Below are 19,461 nucleotides of genomic sequence, written 5' to 3'. Positions count from 1 at the left end.
CTTTTTACATAACTTTGTGAAACAAAATAAATCTAAATAGTAGGAAATATGAATACAATATAATTAATTGTGTGTATATTTTTGTGTTGATATAAATTTGAACTGAACAATAAGATAGAAGCTGTATTGTTGATGCTATGTGTTATCTGTTAAGTATTTAATGTGTTTTGTTGGGTGGTTTGTCTCATCTCATCTTTCAGAAGACTTTGGACGCTGCGTCTGGCAAGTGTCTGTGCTACAGCGAGCTGCTGGAGCCACGGCTTCTCTGTGAAAGAGCTGTGAGAGAAACAAAAAGGTTTTTGATTCTATATGTTTTTTTGATTGCACTTATTTATGTGAAATCACAATGTGAGGGAAATGTTGTTTTTTAGCGAACTGTATATAACTGCATTAACCAACCTAGCAATGTTCAAGCAGCAAATGGCATTTTGTCGGAAAGTTGGTGCGCACAGCAGTTGAAATGTTTTCAGAGGTATGTTGGATGCTGTAGGAGATGTATTGATGTAGCGTCTGGTGAGGGGCAGTAGAACTTTTACCATGACTTTTTTCAGCCGGCAGGATTTCCTCCGGGCTCTTCCTCCCACATGCCCTGCTCCTGGTGACGTTTTGCTCTCGTCTCTTACTCTTCGGAGTGTGGGGAGGATGCAGCTGTGGCAGCTTTACTGATGCATTATGAGAAGGTGAAGCAGCGGGGTGATGTGAGAGACAGGAAGAACCCACAAAAGGTGATGTCATCTCAAAGCCACAGGGTGATCTTTTGACCTCCACACATCCTCTCACAGCTCGACATCTGGGATGTAATGAGGTCTTCTTCATGGGAACGCCATCTACCTGCACTGCGTCACCTATTCTGCTTACAAACGGACTTTGTCGTCGTCGTGCCTTGCGTATCCACAACTTGATCTGAAGATAGATATTCATTGGTAGGGAGCACCCAGAAAAGTTAAGTGTAGTACAAAGTTTTGAAACTAAATAAGTGACACACTCTCTGTGTCGATGTTTTATTGCGATCCGCAGTACATTTTGGTCACTGGGATCACGACAGGTCAGATTTTCAGCGCTACGGCTGATAAACAGCTTCAAAATGAGGAGCTGTCCAGCCTCTGCGGCTGCGTGTACAGGACACTTCAGAGAGTCCAGATGCTCGGTCTTATAGCACCACATGCGGTACGGATGGACACCAACAAAATCCTCTGCTTTGACTCCAGTGTCCATCAGCCAGCTGGCCATGTCCAGGTGTCTGTGCGCCGCCGCTATGTACAGAGCCACGCGCTTCTGAAACCTGCGGCAATCACATCAAACCCTGTAAAGAGTTACGTTTAGGAGCAATGACTACATTAAAACCAAACACTGTGTTATCAGACCTAAGTATAGGCTTCTCCTGGAAAAGGTGAAGTTGAAGTGTGTGTTTGTGTCCTCTTAAACACGCTCTCAGAAACTCATTCCAGCCATTCCATGTCTCCAGATGAGTGTCCCCTGTGAAACAATCTGACATCAGAAGTGTTTGCCAAGTCTCTGTCATTACAATCATAAAATTCTGCCCTGTTTATAGAAACCAGAATGATTTTCTCTTAAGCTGCTCTGAAACAATATGTGTATTGTGAAAGGTGGTATACAAATAAACGTCACTTTAACTATTGCTCATAGCTGTTCCTAAAGTTCCCATGAATTTAGAATGAACTCTGTCAGTGTACAGTATATTACTAGTTTTGTGATTAACATTTCCTATGTACAACCACAGAGAACTACCCAGCAGCCCTTAAAGTGATAGTTCACCCAAAAATACAAATTCTGTCATCATTTACTCACCCTCTTGTCATTTCAAACCTGTATGACTTCCTTCCTTCCGCAGAATACAAATGAAGATATTTTGAAGAATGTTGTTAACTGGCACCCATTCACTTGCATTGGTTTTGTGTCCATAAAATAGAAGTGAATGGGGGCCAGTGCCGTTCGATTACCAACTTTCTTCAAAATATCTTTGTGGCGAGGGGGGTGTGGTTTAGCGAGGTCTGCGGCAGGAGAGAGAGAGCCAGGAGACGAGCGGTAAGTGAGTGGAGTAAATGCAAACAACCAACACCTGTGTCTCATTCCAGTGAGGGCGCGGGGAGACGATATAAAAAAGACCCAAGAGACGCAAAACGGGGAGAGAGAGAGACGGACTGAACACGAACTGCCACGACCACAAACCTCTCAGTAGAGAAAGAAGGACTTTGCTGGATTATTATCTTCTCGAACCGGGCTGAAGGAAAAGCCGTGGATTCATATGTTGTATGAATGGACTTTTGATTTCTCATGTGGCAAAGCAATAAAGCTCGTGTCAGTCCCGCCAACCTCGTCCTCTTCCTTCCTTACCATAGCGAACCCGCTACACTGGTGCCGAAACCTGGGAAGGAAGTAGGAGGGCCACCGCCATCATGCAGGCAACATCGGGCACGCCGTTTGCGGACATCATCGCATCTCTCGCGGTCCTCCACCGCGAACAACACCAGGCGCTGCTGGACCTTCGGAGTGACCACGAGCTCCGCTTCCAGACTATCTTCCAGGCCCAGCAAGAGGACCGCGAGAGCTTCTGGAGCTGGGTGGACCAGGGGGTTCGGGCAGAGGCGTCCGCACCCGCGACAACCGCCGCGTTCCTACCGCTGTCGAAGATGGGGCCAGAGGATGAACCTCTTCAAGAAGACAGCAGAGACTAGCGGCTGGCCCCTGGAGGATTGGGCGAGGCGACACCTGCCGTTGCTGTCAGGGGAAGCGCAACTGGTGGCTCGGCCACTGCCCGTCCAGAACCTCCTGGTCTTCAACGACCTGAAGAGGGCCATCCTCCAGAGGGTCGGCTGTAGCCCGGAGGAGCATCGTCAGCGATTTCGGTCGCTGGGGCTGGGCGAAACCGGCCGGCCCTTCGTGATGGCCCACCAGCTCTGAGACTCCTGCCGCAAATGGCTGCTGGCTGGGAAAGGCGACGTCGAGGACATCATCGACCGCATGGTGCTGGAGCAGTTCATCGCTCGGCTTCCCAAGAGAACGGCCGAGTGGGTCCAGTGCCAGATGGTGGTGTGCCCCGGGGTTGGCGAACACCTCCCGGCTGTCTCTCTCTCCTCTCCGGAGGCAGTTTCTCTCTCCCCCTCTTCTCTCTCTCTCTCTCCTCGTCCTGTCCCTGCACCCAGGTCCCGTCCACCCGGTCCGCCACGAGTGCCGCCTCGTCGACGGTTCCCACAGCCCGGGGACTACACGACCAGGTACCGCGCTCTGCCCTAGGGATTCCAGGACGGCAATGGGTCCACCCTCTCTCCGCGCCCTTCCCGTGCTCCACTTCCCACCACCTGGATGGCGGAGACGCCTGGGCCGGCCTGTTGGCGATGCAGAGACCCGGACCATTTTGTCGATCGGTGCCCAGTAATGGAGATCGGGACGATGATCCGGGTTCCCAACACGCCGCAGGCTGCCCCCGGTCAGAATGGATGGTACATACCCGGCTCTGGTGGATTCCGGTTGTAACCAGACCTCCATCCATCAAAGCCTGGTTCGGCCCGGGGCATTGGATAATAGCCGCATGGTTCGGGTACGGTGCGTACACGGGGATGTGGTGAGATATCCTCCATCCATTATTCAATTCAGGGGAGAAAAGCATAGAGTTGAGGTAGCGGTTAATCCACACCTCCGACACCCGCTAATCTTGGGAACTAATTGGCCTGCATTCGCAGAATTATTGGGGTGCATATGTGCGGGTGTCACTTGGGGCCCAGAGGCACAGGGAGTCGGCGCGCTCGTGCAGGCAGGAGAGGCTGTTTCAGGGGAAGCGAGCGGATCCGAGGGGCAAATCCTCTCGGAACGCGATGACTTCCCCCTGGAACAGTCCTGGGACGAATCACTCAAATTCGCCTTTGAACAGGTCCGGTATGTGGACGGTCAACCTCTCCAGCCTGCCCGACCGCGCTCCTACCCTTATTTTGCAATTATAAAAGACCCAATCGAGTGACCCAAGACGCTCAAACAAAGGAAGATACAACCCAGTTGTTAGTACCACAGGGCCGCCGGGAAATGCTTATTGTAATCCTATGGCGGGGCATTTAGGACACTAAATCGCGTCATGGCCCGATTCTTTTGGCCGGGCATTCACGAGAACGTACGCAGGTGGTGCGCCTCGTGCCGTGAATGTCAGCTGGTAAACCCTCCGGCCTCCCCAAAAGCGCCATTGCGCCCAATGCCGCTAATGCAGGTCCCCTTCGATAGAATTGGTATGGACCTCATCAGGCCATTAGAGCGGTCAGCGAGAGGACATCGATTTGCATTAGTCTTGGTGGATTATGCAACCCGATATCCCGAGGCAGTGCCGCTCCACAGCATCTCCGCTAAGAGTATGGCGGAGGCACTGTTTCGCGTCATCTCCCGCGTGGGGATCCCCTGGGAGATCCTCACGGATCAAGGCACGGCGTTCATGTCGCGCACGATACGCGAGCTGTATGAATTATTGGGCATTAAATCGGTCCGTACCATCGTCTTTCACCCTCAAACAGACAGGCTGGTAGAACGGTTTAATCGCACGTTAAAAACCATGATTCGTAAGTTTGTACACGAGGACGCCAAATATTGAGATAAATGGTTAGAACCCCTCTTATTCGCTGTGCGAGAGATCCCGCAAGGTTCCCTTTCTGTCGGTCTCTTGACATTGTGTCGAACCGACAGAATGGGGTTTGTCTTGAGAACCTATCATCTTCTGAGTATTTAGAAAAGGCCAATGAAAATTGGCGAATGAAATTTGCATGCCGGGCTCCTCCCCGGATGTCCGGGTATAAGAGGGAAGCCGGCGTGCTCATTCATTCACCTTTTGTTCTTCAGAGCCTACGCATCTGATGAGCTTCTCTACGATCTTGGTGATCATTCTTTCTGCTGGAATCTACGACGTGGACAGCGGACGGTCCCTTCCTGCAGTGACTCTCCCCTTGGCGTCTCGGTAGTTCCGGTGGTGTTCGAGCAAATTTCCTTTTCTAAAAGAGCAAATTTCTCCAGCGTGGCTTGTCCCGCTGTTCTCATGGGTGCAACACACTCATCGAGGAGGGGGACGGACACAATGCCTGCTTCCAGTTCGCTGGGGCAGACGTTGTGGATACGTCCTGCCCGCACTGCGGGTGGTGACAATTCAGACGTTGCGTCACAGGTGGCTGTGTTCCCACGGGACTCAGCCACCACCTCGTTTGCTCCCCGTTCCGTGGCGGCAGGACTACGGCCCTGCCGTCCGCTACGGCAAGCAGCGAGGGTGATATGAGGATTACTGTGAGCGATAATCCGCCAGCCACGGGCTCACGGACCGTTCACACCTCGCCTCGCTCGTCTGACCGTTCCCCAGGAGACGGTCCACCGTCTTATTCCTCAATCGGGTGCAACACACTCATCGAGGAGGGGGACGGACACAATGCCTGCTTCCAGTACGCTGGGGCAGACATTGTGGATACGTCCTGCCCACACTGCGGGCGGTGACGATTCAGACGTTGCGTCACGGGTGGCTGTGTTCCTACGGGACTCAGCCACCACCTCGTTCGCTCCCCGTTCCATGGCGGCAGGACTACGGCCCTGCCGTCCGCTACGGCAAGCAGCGAGGGTGATATGAGGATTACTGTGAGCGATAATCCGCGAGCCACTGGCTCACGGACCGTTCGCACCTCGTCTCGCTCGTCTGACCATTCCCCAGGAGACGGTCCGCCATCTTATTCCTCAATCACGTATTCGGACACGATGCGTGATGATGAGATGTCTCTTGCAGCATCGGGGGGTGACATACTGCCATCCAACTCCGACGATTCCGCGGTCTCCCTCCCTCGGGGGGTCGAGCCCAGGAAGAAGCGGACGTCAAAATGTCAGCCATGCTTTCCCAGGCCTCGTGGCTGGTTACATGGCGCCTCGGGTTTGAGCGCGGCTCAAAGCCGCGCCCGCCCCCAGTGCCGTGTTTTCCGGAAGTGCATGAGGAACTTGGTAAGACCATGAACGCCCCTTTCCGGCACGTTTCACGTCAAACAAAGTTCAGTCACCCTCTCTTCCCTCGAGGTTGAGACAGCTGGAGGATACGTTGTTGTCCCCCAGGTGGAGTATGCCGCCGCGGTGCTCGTGCCCGTAGGCGGCGGCCACCTGGGGGGGGGCTCGACCTAGACTCCCGTCCAAGGCATGTGGTGTCTCGGCATCTCTGGTGTCGAGAGCTTACATTGCTGCGGACCAAGCTGCCTCCTCTCTCCACTCTATGGCTCCTGCCAGGCCAGGGCGTTGAGAGAGCTCCACGAGGGTAAGACCGACCCAGCGTGTATGCAGGAACTCCGCGCCGCCACCGACCTCGCTCTACGGGTGACCAAGGTGACCACGCGGGCCCTGGGTCGGACGATGTCCACACTTGTGGTCCATGAGAAACTCCTCTGGCCGATCCTTGCGCAGATGAGTATGCTGAGAAGGTCCGCTTTCTCGACGCACCCGTCTTGCAAGGGGGGGGCTGGTTGGTGTTACTGTCGAGAAACGGCGGCCCCGCTCACCCCCCCGCCCGTCGGGGGGGCGCGAGACCCTCATGCGGCCTCCCCCGGAGGGTTCTCGACAGTAAAGAAGCAGTCCTCCGTGCCGCGACTCAGCCGCCTCGGCCTTCGAGTCCCGTGCACTGTCTGCTTCCCGGCAGCCCTGATCCTCTTCGACGCCCTCCAGCTCTGGCGCCCCCCACTCAGGCGGCCCCCCCTGGAGGCAACAGCGAAGAGGAGACCATCGCCCCATCAGCAGCCGCGGCGAAGCGGCCCTCATGGGAAGACCTCAGGGGGATCGAGGCTACCATTGGGCCCGAACCCAGCCATATCGCTGGGAAGTCGGATAGGGACGGATCCTACCCCGTCTCTCCATCTGCTGGCCCCCTCCAGGGGGCTTGCGCCCACTTACTCTCTAGGGAGAGTTTCCTCTCTCTCTGGGTTATCACAGCCGCTCCCACCCTCTGCACGACGGTGAACGGCAAACTCGACGTTGCGTCATGGCGAAGCACATTGTCGAGTATAAGCACCAGCCCTCAGCACTCTCAGTCAGACAGTGCGTTGAGCTGCGCAGTCGCCAGGCAGGAAAAACAGCAGAGCCGATCTCCTCCACGGGGGATCTCCCCCAGCACGGAATCCGTACTGCTAGCCATCGAACCACCCCCCGGGGGGACGATGAAAAATATCGTGCCTTTAGTCCCCGTCTCATTTCTGGGAGCCTGTCCGGCTTCCCAGACTGTCAGGCTGGCTAGGGAAGACGATCCGTCTCGGCTACGCGATCCAGTCGCCTCACGCCCGCCAAGTTCAGCATCCGATTACCTCAGTCAGAGGTTAGGATGTTCCCGTACTTCGGGCCGAGGCCGCCACCCTTCTGGTGAAGGGAGTGATCGAGCCCGTCTCACCAGCCGAGATGTTCAGCGGGTTTTACATCCTGTACTTCATTATCCCCAAGAAAGGCGGGGGGTTGCGCCCTATCTTGGGTCTGTGTGTTCTGAACAGGCACCTACACAGTAGCTGCCTTTCAGGTTGATCACGCAGAAGCGCATCCTGACGTCCGTCAGGTGTCAGGACTGGTTCATGGCAATCGACCTGAAGGACGCGTACTTCATGTCTCGTTCCTCCCTCGACATCGGCCTTTCCGACGGTTCGTGTTCGAGGGACGGGCATATCAGTACAGGGTCCTCCCCTTCGGTCTGTCCCTGTCTCCACGAGTCTTTACGAAGGTCTTGGAAGCCGCCCTTCCGGCTGGTGTGTGGGTACTAAACTATCTCGACAACTGGCTCAGTTTGGCGCACTCTCGAGATCTGTTGTGTTCACACAAGGACCTGGTGCTCCGGCACCTAGATCGGTGGGGCTACAGGTCAACTGAGAAGAGCAAGCTCTCCCCGGTGCAGAGCGTCCTCTTTCTCGGTAGGGAACTTGACTCTGTCCTCATGAGCGGCCCTGCTCACCCCCCGCGGGGGGCGCGAGACCCGCGACGAGGAAGCCCGCACCCACGCGGCCTCCCAGAGGCAGTGCGACTGACTACAGAGCGCACCCGATCAGTGTTGAACTGCCTGAAGCTTTCAGACAGTCAGCGGTCCCCCTGAAACAATTTCAGAGGCTCCTGGGATACATGGCATCCTCGGCGGGGGTGGTCCCCCTCGGGTCGATGCACATACGACCGCTCCAACACTGGCTACAGAGTCAAGTTCCTTGGAGAGCGTGGCACACCGGCAGCAGGCGTATGGTCACACGCTTTCTGCCGACACACCCTAACCCCCTGGTCTCCATGACCTTCTTGGGGACGGGGTGCCGTGTGCAAACGGGCAAGCAGTGTCGGGGCGGTGGACGGGCCCCCGCCTGCGTTGGCATTTCAACTGCCTAGAGTTGTTGGTTGTGCTACTTGCATTGAGGAGGCTACTACCTCTCGTGCAGGGCAGCAACGTGCTGGTCCGGTCGGACAGCACAGCTGCTGTGGCGTATTCTTTCACTCACAGCAGCTAACATGACTCGCCCGACGCCTCCTCCTCTGGAGTCAGCAGGTGATCAGCTCCCTGCGAGCCACACACATCCCAGGCGTCCTGAACCAGACAGCCGATGTGCTCTCTCGTCAGTCGACGCCTTGCGGAGAGTGGCGACTCCCTCCCCGCGCAGCCGGCTCATTTGGGGGCAGTTTGGCCAGGCACAGGTGGTCCTGTTGCCTCCCCGAACTCCTCCCATTGTCCGCTTGGGTACTCCCTGTCCGAGGTACCCTCGGCACGGATGCCCTTGCGCACAGCTGGCCGCGGGACAAGCGGAAGTACGCTTCCCCCCAGTGAGCCTCATTGCACAGGTCCTGTGCAAGGCCAGGGAAGAGGAGCATCAAGTGGTACTAGTTACGCCCCTTTGGCCTAACCAGGACTTGGTTCTCGGAGCTAAGGCTCTGACAACAACTCCCCCCTGGCCGCTCCCCCTGGCGAACAGCTTCCCCAGGGGAAGGGGCACGTTACGGCATCCCAGGCAAAACCTGGTCTCCATGTCTGGACGGGACGAGGAGATCCTGAGTGACCCACCCCCGGTCCGGTTGGGACGTCACTCAGGCTAGGGCTTCGGCCACTGGGCGGCTATACGCCCATAGGTGGCGCCTCTTCTCGTCCTGGTGCTCTTCTCGGCGAGAAGACCCGCGGAGTTGCTCGGTCGGGTACGAGCTGTCCCGTCCTCAAGAGAGACGGGGGAGTAACCTCTCCCCCTCCACACTGGGAATGTATGTAGCCGCTACGGCCGCTCATCATGACCCAAGTGCTGGGTAGCCTCTGGGACAGCACGACCTGGTCATTAGGTTCCTAAGGGGCGCGAGAGGGTGACCACCTTACCCGCGCTCCGTACCCTCTTGCGACCTAGGTGGCGGGCCTCAAGAGGCCCCGCCCCCTTCGAGCCTCTCGGGGTTGCCGCTCTTTCTCAGTCTTGATAAAGACGGCTTTCCGCATGGCGCTCACCTCCAAGAGGGTAGGGGATCTACAAGCACCCTCCGTGTCCACAGATTGCCTAGAACTCGGGGCCGGGATTCTCACGTTATCTTGAGACCCCGCCCCGGCTACGTGCCCAAAGTTCCCACCACTCTCCCGAGAGACCAGGTGGTGAACCTGCAGGCGCTCCCCACCGGGGAGGAAGACCCAACCTATCCGTGTTGTGTCCAGTACGCGCACGGCGCCTCTACTTGGACCGCACGCAGAGCCCAGAAGCTCTGAGCAGCTCTTTGTCTGTTTCGGAGGTCAGCAGAAGGGCTGTCTCCAAACAGAGGCTGGCGCACTGGATCGTGGATGCCCTCGTTAGGGCATACCGATCTCATTTTGCCCCTGCCCGTTGGGGGTGAGGCACACCCCTCGTGGGCACTGGCTCAGGGCGCCTCTCTGGCAGACATCTGCAGAGCTGCGGGTTGGGCTATGCCTAACAACTCCGTGAGGTTCTAATACCTACGCGCGGAACCGGTGTCAGCCCGCATCCTGGCAAGGTGTGGGACCGGCAGCCGGTAGGGCGTACGCCTGCGGAAGCCCTTCCCCCTCCGGGGGGAGCAGTGGCGATCCCGCCTCACTTCTTTCCCCTCGGGTAAAGAACAGGCATTCCATCCATCACTAAGCACCCTTCCAGGGGACAGGCTGGGCAGAGCAGCCCTGCCCCCTTAGGCCGGGGAACAGTTGAGTTATCTCCCACATAGCTCTAACCGGACCTAGTGCTCCAGACGTGGTAACCCCCCCTCCGTGGGCTGTTCCGTCTGATGTATCCTCATGAATGGTTCCCACCTTGGCAACCCATGACCTCCCCAGGTGGACTCCCACCTTGCGGTTAACTCCTGCAGTCCGCACATTCCTCCCATGAGTTCTCCCCTGATGGTGAGACCATGTGGTGTCTCCACTAATTCCTCCCTACGGTAGGTAGTGGCCTCTGCAGCGTTTTTCCCCCAGGGGGAATAATGCTTACCCAGTGGCCCGTACGGTGCCGGGCGGCTTCTCGCCATTTAGAGAATTAGGCCTCCGCCCGTGACGGCCGGCGTTAGGGGGCTTCCCAACTTTTTGTGGAAAGCTCTGGGTCCCCCTTCCTCTCCACTGGAAGGTCATAATTTCGCGTTAGCGTGTTCGTCTGACTCGCCCAGGCCAGTCAACGTCGCTCCGCAGAGATTGTGACGCGGCTCAGTGCTGTGGCGTTTTCCATAGGAACCCCATTCTGTCGGTTCGACACAACGTCGAGAGACCGACAGAAAGGGAACGTCTTGGTTACGGATGTAACCTCGGTTCCCTGATGGAGGGAACGAGACGTTGTGTCCCTCATGCCACAACACTGGCCGCCCACCCCAGCGGTCAGGGGAGGATGCTTTAGGCTCCTCAGACCAAAGGTGAATGAATGAGCACGCCGGCTTCCCTCTTATACCCGGACATCCGGGGAGGAGCCTGGCATGCAAATTTCATTCGCCAATTTTCATTGGCCTTTTCTAAATGCTCAGAAGATGATAGGTTCTCAAGACAAACCCCATTCTGTCGGTTCGACACAACGTCTCGTTCCCTCCATCAGGGAACCGAGGTTACATTTGTAACCAAGACGTTTTCCCCCTTTGAGCTTCTCTTTGGACGCCAGCCCCGAGGGGTTTTGGACGTCCTGAGAGAGACTTGGGAGGACGGACCCTCCAACAGCAAGAACGAAATTCAACAAAACTCCATACACTGAGGCGGCTATCTATAAAGAATTTGTTACAGGCCCAGGATAAACAGAGCCGGCTGTATAACAGGGGAACCAACCTCCGGAAATTTTCACCGGGAGAAAAAGTGCTTGTATTACTCCCCACCTCGAGTTCCAAATTACTAGCGAAGTGGCAAGGGCCGTTAAGGTCACAAGGCAAGTGGGAGATCTTGATTATGAAGTAATACGGTCAGATAGGAGCGGGGCACGTCAAATTTACCACCTCAATCTCCTTAAAAAATGCAGGAGGTGAAACCAGTGATGCTGGCGACGGTAATTAGTGGAGAGGATGATCTGGGACCAGAAGCGAATATAAAACCACAATCACTCGCTCTGGCTCCGGGAGGAGATCATCTCTCACCCTCCCAGCTCACGGACATAGCCAGGTTGCAGGCGGAATTCGCAGACGTGTTCTCGACCCTACCTGGACGCACGAAACTCATTCAGCACCATATCGAGACGGTGTCGGGCATAGTAGTTCGTAGCCGGCCCTATCGTTTACCTGAGCACAAGAAAAATGTGGTTCAAACGGAATTAGCGGCAATGCTTGAGATGGGGGTAATAGAAGAATCCAGCAGTGACTGGTCGAGCCCGATAGTTTTGGTTCCCAAGACGGACGGCTCGGTCAGGTTCTGTGTGGATTACCGCAAAGTGAAAGCGGTATCGAAGTTCGATGCCTATCCAATGCCACGGGTTGACGAATTACTGGACCGGCTAGGCACGGCTCGTTTTTATTCGACATTGGACTTAGCGAAAGGGTACTGGCAGATCCCCCTATCGCCATTATCTAAGGAAAAAACAGCCTTCACCACGCTGTTCGGATTACACCAATTCGTGACACTTCCGTTCGGCTTGTTCGGAGCGCCGGCCACCTTTCAGCGCCTCATGGACCGTACCCTCCGACCCCATACAGCATATGCCGCTGCTTATCTAGATGATATCATCATTTATAGCAACGACTGGCAGCGGCATATCCAACACTTGAGGGCGGTCCTGGGAGCGCTGAAGGCGGCCGGTCTCACGGCCAACCCGAAGAAGTGCGTGGGTGGAGGTTAGGTATCTGGGCTTCCACTTGGGTCACGGACAAGTGCGGCCCCAAATTGGCGGGATATTACAGACATTTTGTGCCCAACTATTCAGACCTCACCAGCCCGCTGACTGATCTTACTAAAAAGGAGGCACCAGATCCGGTCCAATGGACGGAGCAGTGCCAGCAGGCGTTTTCCCAAGTGAAGGCTGCCCTGTGTGGCGGGCCGCTCTTACACTCTCCTGACTTTTCTCTCCCTTTCTTGTTGCAGACTGATGCGTCGGACAGAGGGCTGGGTGCTGTCCTGGCACAGGAGGTGGGGGGTGAGGAACGGCCGGTGCTGTACATTAGCCGCAAGCTCTCAAAGAGAGAGACTAAGTACAGCACCATCAAAAAAGAATGTTTGGCCATCAGATGGGCCGTTCTCACCCTTAGATTCTACCTCCTGGGCCGGGAATTCACCCTCTGTTCGGACCACGCTCCCCTGCAGTGGCTCCACCGCATGAAAGATACCAACGCCAGGATCACCCGTTGGTATCTGGCTCTACAGCCTTTTAAGTTCCAGGTGGTCCACAGGCCGGGTGCACGAATGGTTGTAGCCGACTTCCTCTCTAGGAATGGGGGGGGCTGTAGGCCGGACGGCTCCCCGGCCTGAGTCGGGCGGTGGGGGTATGTGGCGAGGGGGGCGTGGTTTAGCGAGGTCTGTGGCAGGAGAGAGAGCCAGGAGACAAGCGGTAAGTGAGTGGAGTAAATGCAAACAACCAACACCTGTGTCTCTAACAAAAGTGAGGGCGCGGGGAGACGATATATAAAGACCCAAGAGATGCACAACGGGGAGAGAGAGACGGACTGAACATGAACTGCCACGACCACAAACCTCTCAGTAGAGAAAGAAGGACTTTGCTGGATTATTATCTTCTCGAACTGGGCTGAAGGAAAAGCTGTGGATTTATATGTTGTATGAATGGACTTTTGATTTCTCGTGTGGCAAAACAATAAAGCTTGTGTCAGTCCCGCCAACCTCGTCCTCTTCCTTCCTTACCATAGCGAACCCACTACAATCTTCTTTTGTCTACTGCGGAAGAAAGTCAAAAGGTTTGAAATTACAAGAGGGTGAGTAAATGATGACAGAAATGTCATTTTGGGGTGAACTATCACTTTAAGTACACCTAGATTACCCAACAGCAATGTGATCAAAAGCAACTCAATTAAACACCCTGACAACATCCTGTCATTCACTGTGCTATATCTGAGAGTGTCTGTGTTGTGTGTGTATCAGTCTTGTATGAAGTTTTTTCAAATGTTTTTTACCAGGTGTCAGGTGATAGTCACAGAGCAGGTTACAGTCATACAGAGGACAGCGGGTGACAGTAAACAGTCTGAAGGCACTGACTGGGACACCGAGCTTCAGGGACACGAGAGACATCAGTGTGGACACACTGCAGGAGCTCAAAACAATCACTGCTCCCGAGAGGGGAAATGTTTCTTTAGTTATTGCACTAAACACACGAAGAACAACCTTCTGCACTTCCTGTGGACACAGAACAAATAGACAACCAAGATTTTCCGATCAAGAACACATTTGCCATCCAGTGGTGACACTTCATAACTACAACAGCTTACAAAATATCACCTGAAACTTGGAAAAAATATATGAGACATTTTTCATTTTTACTTTGCTATTTTTGCAGCCGTATTAGCAAAAATGTAGCTATTTCTGAATACAAATGAAAATCCTGGATAACTGAATTATTTTCTAGCAATAAACATTTAATCTAACATATTTACAGTATGTTTAAACAATGAGTAACATTGAGGCAGATCTAAACTAAATGAAGCTTTAACTTTAAAAGACTTTTCATTTCCATGGTAAAGAATCAATGAGATTTAAGATCAGCCAAGCAGTATATTGTGTACAGTTTATGCTACAGTGTTTTTCTAAACAGTTTGTAAATCAAAAGCATGATCAGAACTTTAGAGGCCTGAGACTATATTCGTGTATGTATAATATAATAATAATATAATGTGAAATTTGAAAAAGTAAATGGTTCAACTTAGCTTGAAAATCATATATGCACTTTATAGAAACATATGCTCATTTTATCTTCTATTTGTTTACATTTGTTCACTTTGTGCCAGATATTAAAAACCATAGCATAGGCCTTCTGAAAACAGCTTAAACACATAAATGACTGCGGTACCTTCAGCTGACAGTGAATGCGGCTCCCTGTGGTAATGCCTATATCTGCCACACACCAGCTGTCCTGCAGGGCGGCTCAAGCGTACCTCACCTCCAACACACACTGCACCTGATCAACACCTGACAGCAGCATGTAGAAGCTCTGCTGTTTAAATAAAAACCATCAAATTCCATGATACAGTGTTTGATACAATCCACAGTGTAACTGCACCTGTGCCCATATACTGTATGCAAAGTAAAAAAGTTTTTATTTAAATGTCTTAATTAAAAATATATATATTTTTTAAAGAAACTGAATACCTGAATCATGTTTTTGATGTTTGCCACCGTCTGATGAGGAGACATGTGCAATGTCTTACAGGAGCCCTCAAACACAACAGAGACCCTCATGATAATGGCTCTCTCCTGTGTGTTTGTGTGTGTTCACCAAGATATTTCTTTCTTTTCGCTTTCCAATAGGGTCTCGGTCAGCGCCTCAATAAAACTTTGGGCATTGAGGAAGGTCTTTGACATTAAAAGAGCATCTTTCGTAGACTTTTACAGAGGTGTCATTCACATTAAACCATGGAAAAAATTTCCAATAATATCATGCTTTATCATGCTTTCCTTTTTAAATGAAAACCAGGAACAATATAGCTTGTTGTTACAAATCCAGCACTGTTCTGAGATCTAACAGCGACAGTTTTCTACAGTATGCTCTCTTAACAAACTTTACAAGTACTAATAAACTGAGCACATTTACATGTGACCTTTCTCTCCTCTGACTTTGTGTTAGTTTACTAACAGAAACAAGAGACAAACTTTTGTAATTAGTGTAATGCCACATTATCACACTATTTTCTGTAGTTCTAACGAATGACTCTAGAGGTTATGGGATGTGATCTCAGGGAAAGCATGTATGAAAAGGTATAGTTTAAGCCTTAAATCCGTTGCAAGTTGTTTTGACGGTTTACCCCTAGTTCACACTGCACGCGTGAGCAGAGCGAGAGCAGCGCGTATTTTTTTCGGCGTGCATGTTATCAAATGAGTGCTTTCATACCGGGAGCAGGAGCAGCGCGTCAGCGTCAAGCAGGAGCGTCGCGTGAGCAGCACTGGTGCGATGGTTTCGGCGCCGAGTCTATTTTTGCTGCGCAGCTCAAGCTCAGTTAAAGTGACAGCACACTTTAGATGGACAAATATAAATTGTTGCACAATAAAAGTGCTCAGAATGCACAGAATAAGCAAGCCTGTTGTGTTTTTTTTTTTGCAAGACTAGGAGTATGTTAAAAAAACATTTATATTTGATGTACCCCTTCATTTGTTTTTAATTATTCCGTTTGGGTGGAAGCATGGTTTATAAAATCACGTCAGTTAACTAGCTATAAAGCGGCTCTAGCAGTACCCAATCAAACCTGAGTTTGTGGCCAGCTTTCCGAGGAGCTCGTTATAAAAGGTGATCGTGTCATACCTCATTCTTGTACCACAATGGACGACACAAGGCTGATCGTTGAGGTTGAGAAGCACAAAATGCTTTATGATCCTTGTAGTAAATATTACAAAGACATATATTCAAAGGAAAAAGCCTGGGTTGAAATAGCTTCTGCTATTTTTGCAGATGGTAAGAAAATTATATAATGGCGATCTGTTTTGTTTGACCATATTGTTTACCAATATACTGTACATGGGTCTTGTACCCTTGGTAACAGAATTTTAAGAGTATCACGTTTACAAATGTTTAAACTTAGGGAACGAATGTATGCTATGTGGTTGGCTTGCTTACCTTGCACATTCGATGCAGCTGCGGTCACGCTATACAAACGCTTCCTGTGTGAATACCCTCGCGAATCTGCAGGTGCAGTGATGATGTAGTTACACTGACGGCGCTGCTCTCGCTCTGCTCATGCGTGCAGTGTGAACTAGGGGTGAACTAGGGGTTACACAGCGGAATAGAGCAGCACTCAAAATTCTGATAGGCCGATTCGGAATCGTTGGATCTGACTCGATCTAAATCCAAAACTTGTACTATAACGAAGTGTTCAACTTTTTAAAAAAATCTTCTGCAGCAGATACTGTGTCCTGTCATCGCAAGTTAGCTACTATGAGTGATGGATAGTGCCATGGATTACCTACCGAAGGAGACAGTCGTGTACTTTGACGTGAGCGGAGGGGTACGTCGCCACAACTGACTCGTGACTCTAACGTCGCGGACAATTACACCGCCAGACACGTGGCTCTAACGTCGTAGATAAGTACGTAGTCACAAGAGACGCGTGACTCTAACGTCGCGCATGTACTGTCAGGACTCTGTCCTTCCTGTTTTTGAGTTCTTTAACTCTGTGGACAGGGTCGTGACAAAACCATGTCCTGCGGCTGTTTTGTGTTGAGACGCGTGGCTTTTGTTTACTTTGTGCCACGTGTCCTCCTGTCCCGTCTCTTAGCCCCGCCCTCCTGTTTCCCGTAGTCTCGCCATTATTGTTAATCCCGGTCACCTGGCCTCACTTCCCTTTTGTAATTATCCTCTGTGAGTGTTTCCCTATTTAATGTTCCCCTCAGTCTCTAGTTTTTGTCGGTTTCTTTGTTCTATGTTCCCTGCTCGTCGTTCGTTGGTGAAGTTCTCGTTCTTCAGTGAAGTTCTCGTTCTTCTGCCTTGTCTTGCAAATACCTTGCCTGTTTTGTGAGTTTGATTTAGTATATCTCTTAGTTCTCGTTTTGCCCCCCTTGAGGGAAGTTTTGGTTTGTCTTTTGAAAAGTCTTTTGTTTATATGTTTTTGTTACCCCACCGTGGGTTGTTTGTTTTGTTTTTGTTTAAATAAATCATTTTTGAGTTAACCCCTTCATCGCCTGCCTGCATCTGGGTTCTGCCTGACCATTTTGTAACAGAATGAACCGACCAAGAAGGAACCCAGCACGCATGTTCACTCACACTGGACGGTCCCGCCAGACTCGTCCCCCTGGCGAATGTCGCCGGGGTGATGAGTCTGGCGGGACCGTCCAGTGTGAGTGTACATGCCTGCTGGGTTCCTTCCAGCCCATATTGAGGATTACATGGAGGATTTCCTCAGTGCTGCAGGGAATGGGGCATTCGGAGAGGAGGAACTGGTGGTGTTATTTAACCGCGGCCTCAGGGACCCTCTATCACCAGAGGAAGCTGAGACCGCTGGACTTCGACGTCGTGTGGCAGCACGCTTCGAGTCACACGGGGTCCAGGGTCTCAGGCAAACCCAGCTACCCGTCTCCACTGGACACCATCTCAGAGGGTCGTGCCTTGCAGCTCGGGGTCCTCGGCATCGCCGAACCTTCCGCGACCTCTCCATCTCCAGCTAGTCGCCGGAGTAAACACGGACGGAGGGAATCATCGGACTCCCCTTCTGATGCCTCCGGTACGAAGTTGGTAGGGCCATCCACCGCTTCTCTGGAGCCGGTCCAAGAAGAAGAAGTCTAAGAGGTGGTCGCATTGTCCCTCTCTCCAGTCTGGTGTCCAGCCGGCGACCAGTCCGGCGCAGCTGTCGATTCTCCAGCTGGTGACACAGCCGGCGCTTCAGCCGGTGATGCAGCCGGCCTTCCTGCCAGTGACACAGCCATCTCTCGAGTCCGGTGTCCAGCCGGCGACCAGTCCGGTGTCCAGCCGGCCTCCCAGCCGGTACTCCAGCCGGAGTACTTGCAGACAATGTGTTAATTTTTGAAGTGGACCACTTGTGTTTATGTTGTCAGTTTACATTTTTCAATTGTATTTAATAAAGTGTGCATACCCTCTATGTCGATGAGCCAGTCTCTCCACTGGCCAACTGCTCGCTCCTCCTCCAACTGTCGAGAACTCCCTCGCTCGGAGTAAGTGACCTTAAACAGGTTCGTGATTTGCTGTGCTGTCAGCGGGGCAGGGGGACCTCGAACAAACAAGTTCCACATGGCAGTGTCTTTTTGTAGTGCCCGTAGCACCCCCAATGTTTCCAAGCCCTCTTGCAATCTAGTAAAGATATTACATAAACTGTCTTCAGTGAATTGTTTTACTACCTTTGTGTAAACAAACAGATCAACTGTTTGTGACGATTCCATTATCATGCCTAAGGCCATCAAACGTATTGTGTAACTTAGTTGACACGCGCCGTACGGCTAGTTATGGACGCTGCGCGCCGACGACCCCAAAATTTTCCCAGGTCTCCCGGCGGTGCCGAAACGAAGGGGAGAGCACCCGCGATCGAACGGAAGCGTCATGGGGCGGCGGCGACGCCCGGGGGACCCCAGAAAAATGCCCAAAGTGCCTAATTTTAGAGTCACGGAATGAAGGGTTAGGCGCTCTCTTGGGCAGAACCACGAGGGGGCGACTCGACGTACTGTCCCAGCCTAAGCCACGCGCGCAGATCAGGTTGCGACCGGGCCTCCCGAAGAGCACCTAAGCAACCCCCTTGCAGCCTACGGGCCGGCTCCGGACACGAGAAGCCTACGCGTGCCCCTTGTAACCTATTTTGGGCGGGGTTTCCCGCTGGCCACACCTCCATCCACAGAACGCCTGCGCATCCCCCTTGCAGCCTAAACTTGAGGGAGGCCTGCCTGACGCCCCCGAAGCCTGCCCGAAGACCCGGACACCACCCAATGCCCCGGGGTACCCCGTCTCGGAGCTGACTGCCTCATTTGAGCCCAGCGGCTGTGTGACACACGCTTAAACGGCCTGTTACTCAACACATGAGAAGTAAAAACAAACAACTCATGGTTTTCTCACATAAAACCTAAGGACTCTGTAGGGAGTAGGGAGATATATAGCTTTAACCAACAGTAGAGTGTATGAGAGTCACAGCCCTTCACAATGACGTGCATTAAGGCTCATAGATGTGCTCCAGAAGCTTAAAAATGGTGTGTCCATTAGCTACCTATGGGAGCCGCGCCAAAAGTGTTACGTGTGGGACTTCCTGTGACCACAGGAAGTCTCAGTCGTAACTTATCTTATGGGGCCCTTATAGGTAAATGATGGACAAAGTCTATTAAGGGTCATTATAAGCCTAAGTAAGGAGTTATATAGCTTTAACCAACAGTAGAGTGTATGAGAGTCACAGCCCTTCACAATGACGTGCATTAAGGCT

The 19,461-nt window shown here is 52.5% G+C and overlaps 1 pseudogene; it reads right to left on the bottom strand.

The window, feature by feature from the left end:
* Positions 1 to 145: 145 nt before the first annotated feature.
* Positions 146 to 14,797, bottom strand: LOC130549208 (uncharacterized; annotated as a pseudogene).
* Positions 14,798 to 19,461: the final 4,664 nt, after the last annotated feature.

Source organism: Triplophysa rosa, linkage group LG25, assembly GCF_024868665.1.
Source record: "Triplophysa rosa linkage group LG25, Trosa_1v2, whole genome shotgun sequence".
NCBI classification, from domain to species: Eukaryota; Metazoa; Chordata; class Actinopteri; order Cypriniformes; family Nemacheilidae; genus Triplophysa; species Triplophysa rosa.
Note: the sequence above shows the minus strand (reverse complement) of the source record. Positions and strands in the feature narration are given on the sequence as shown.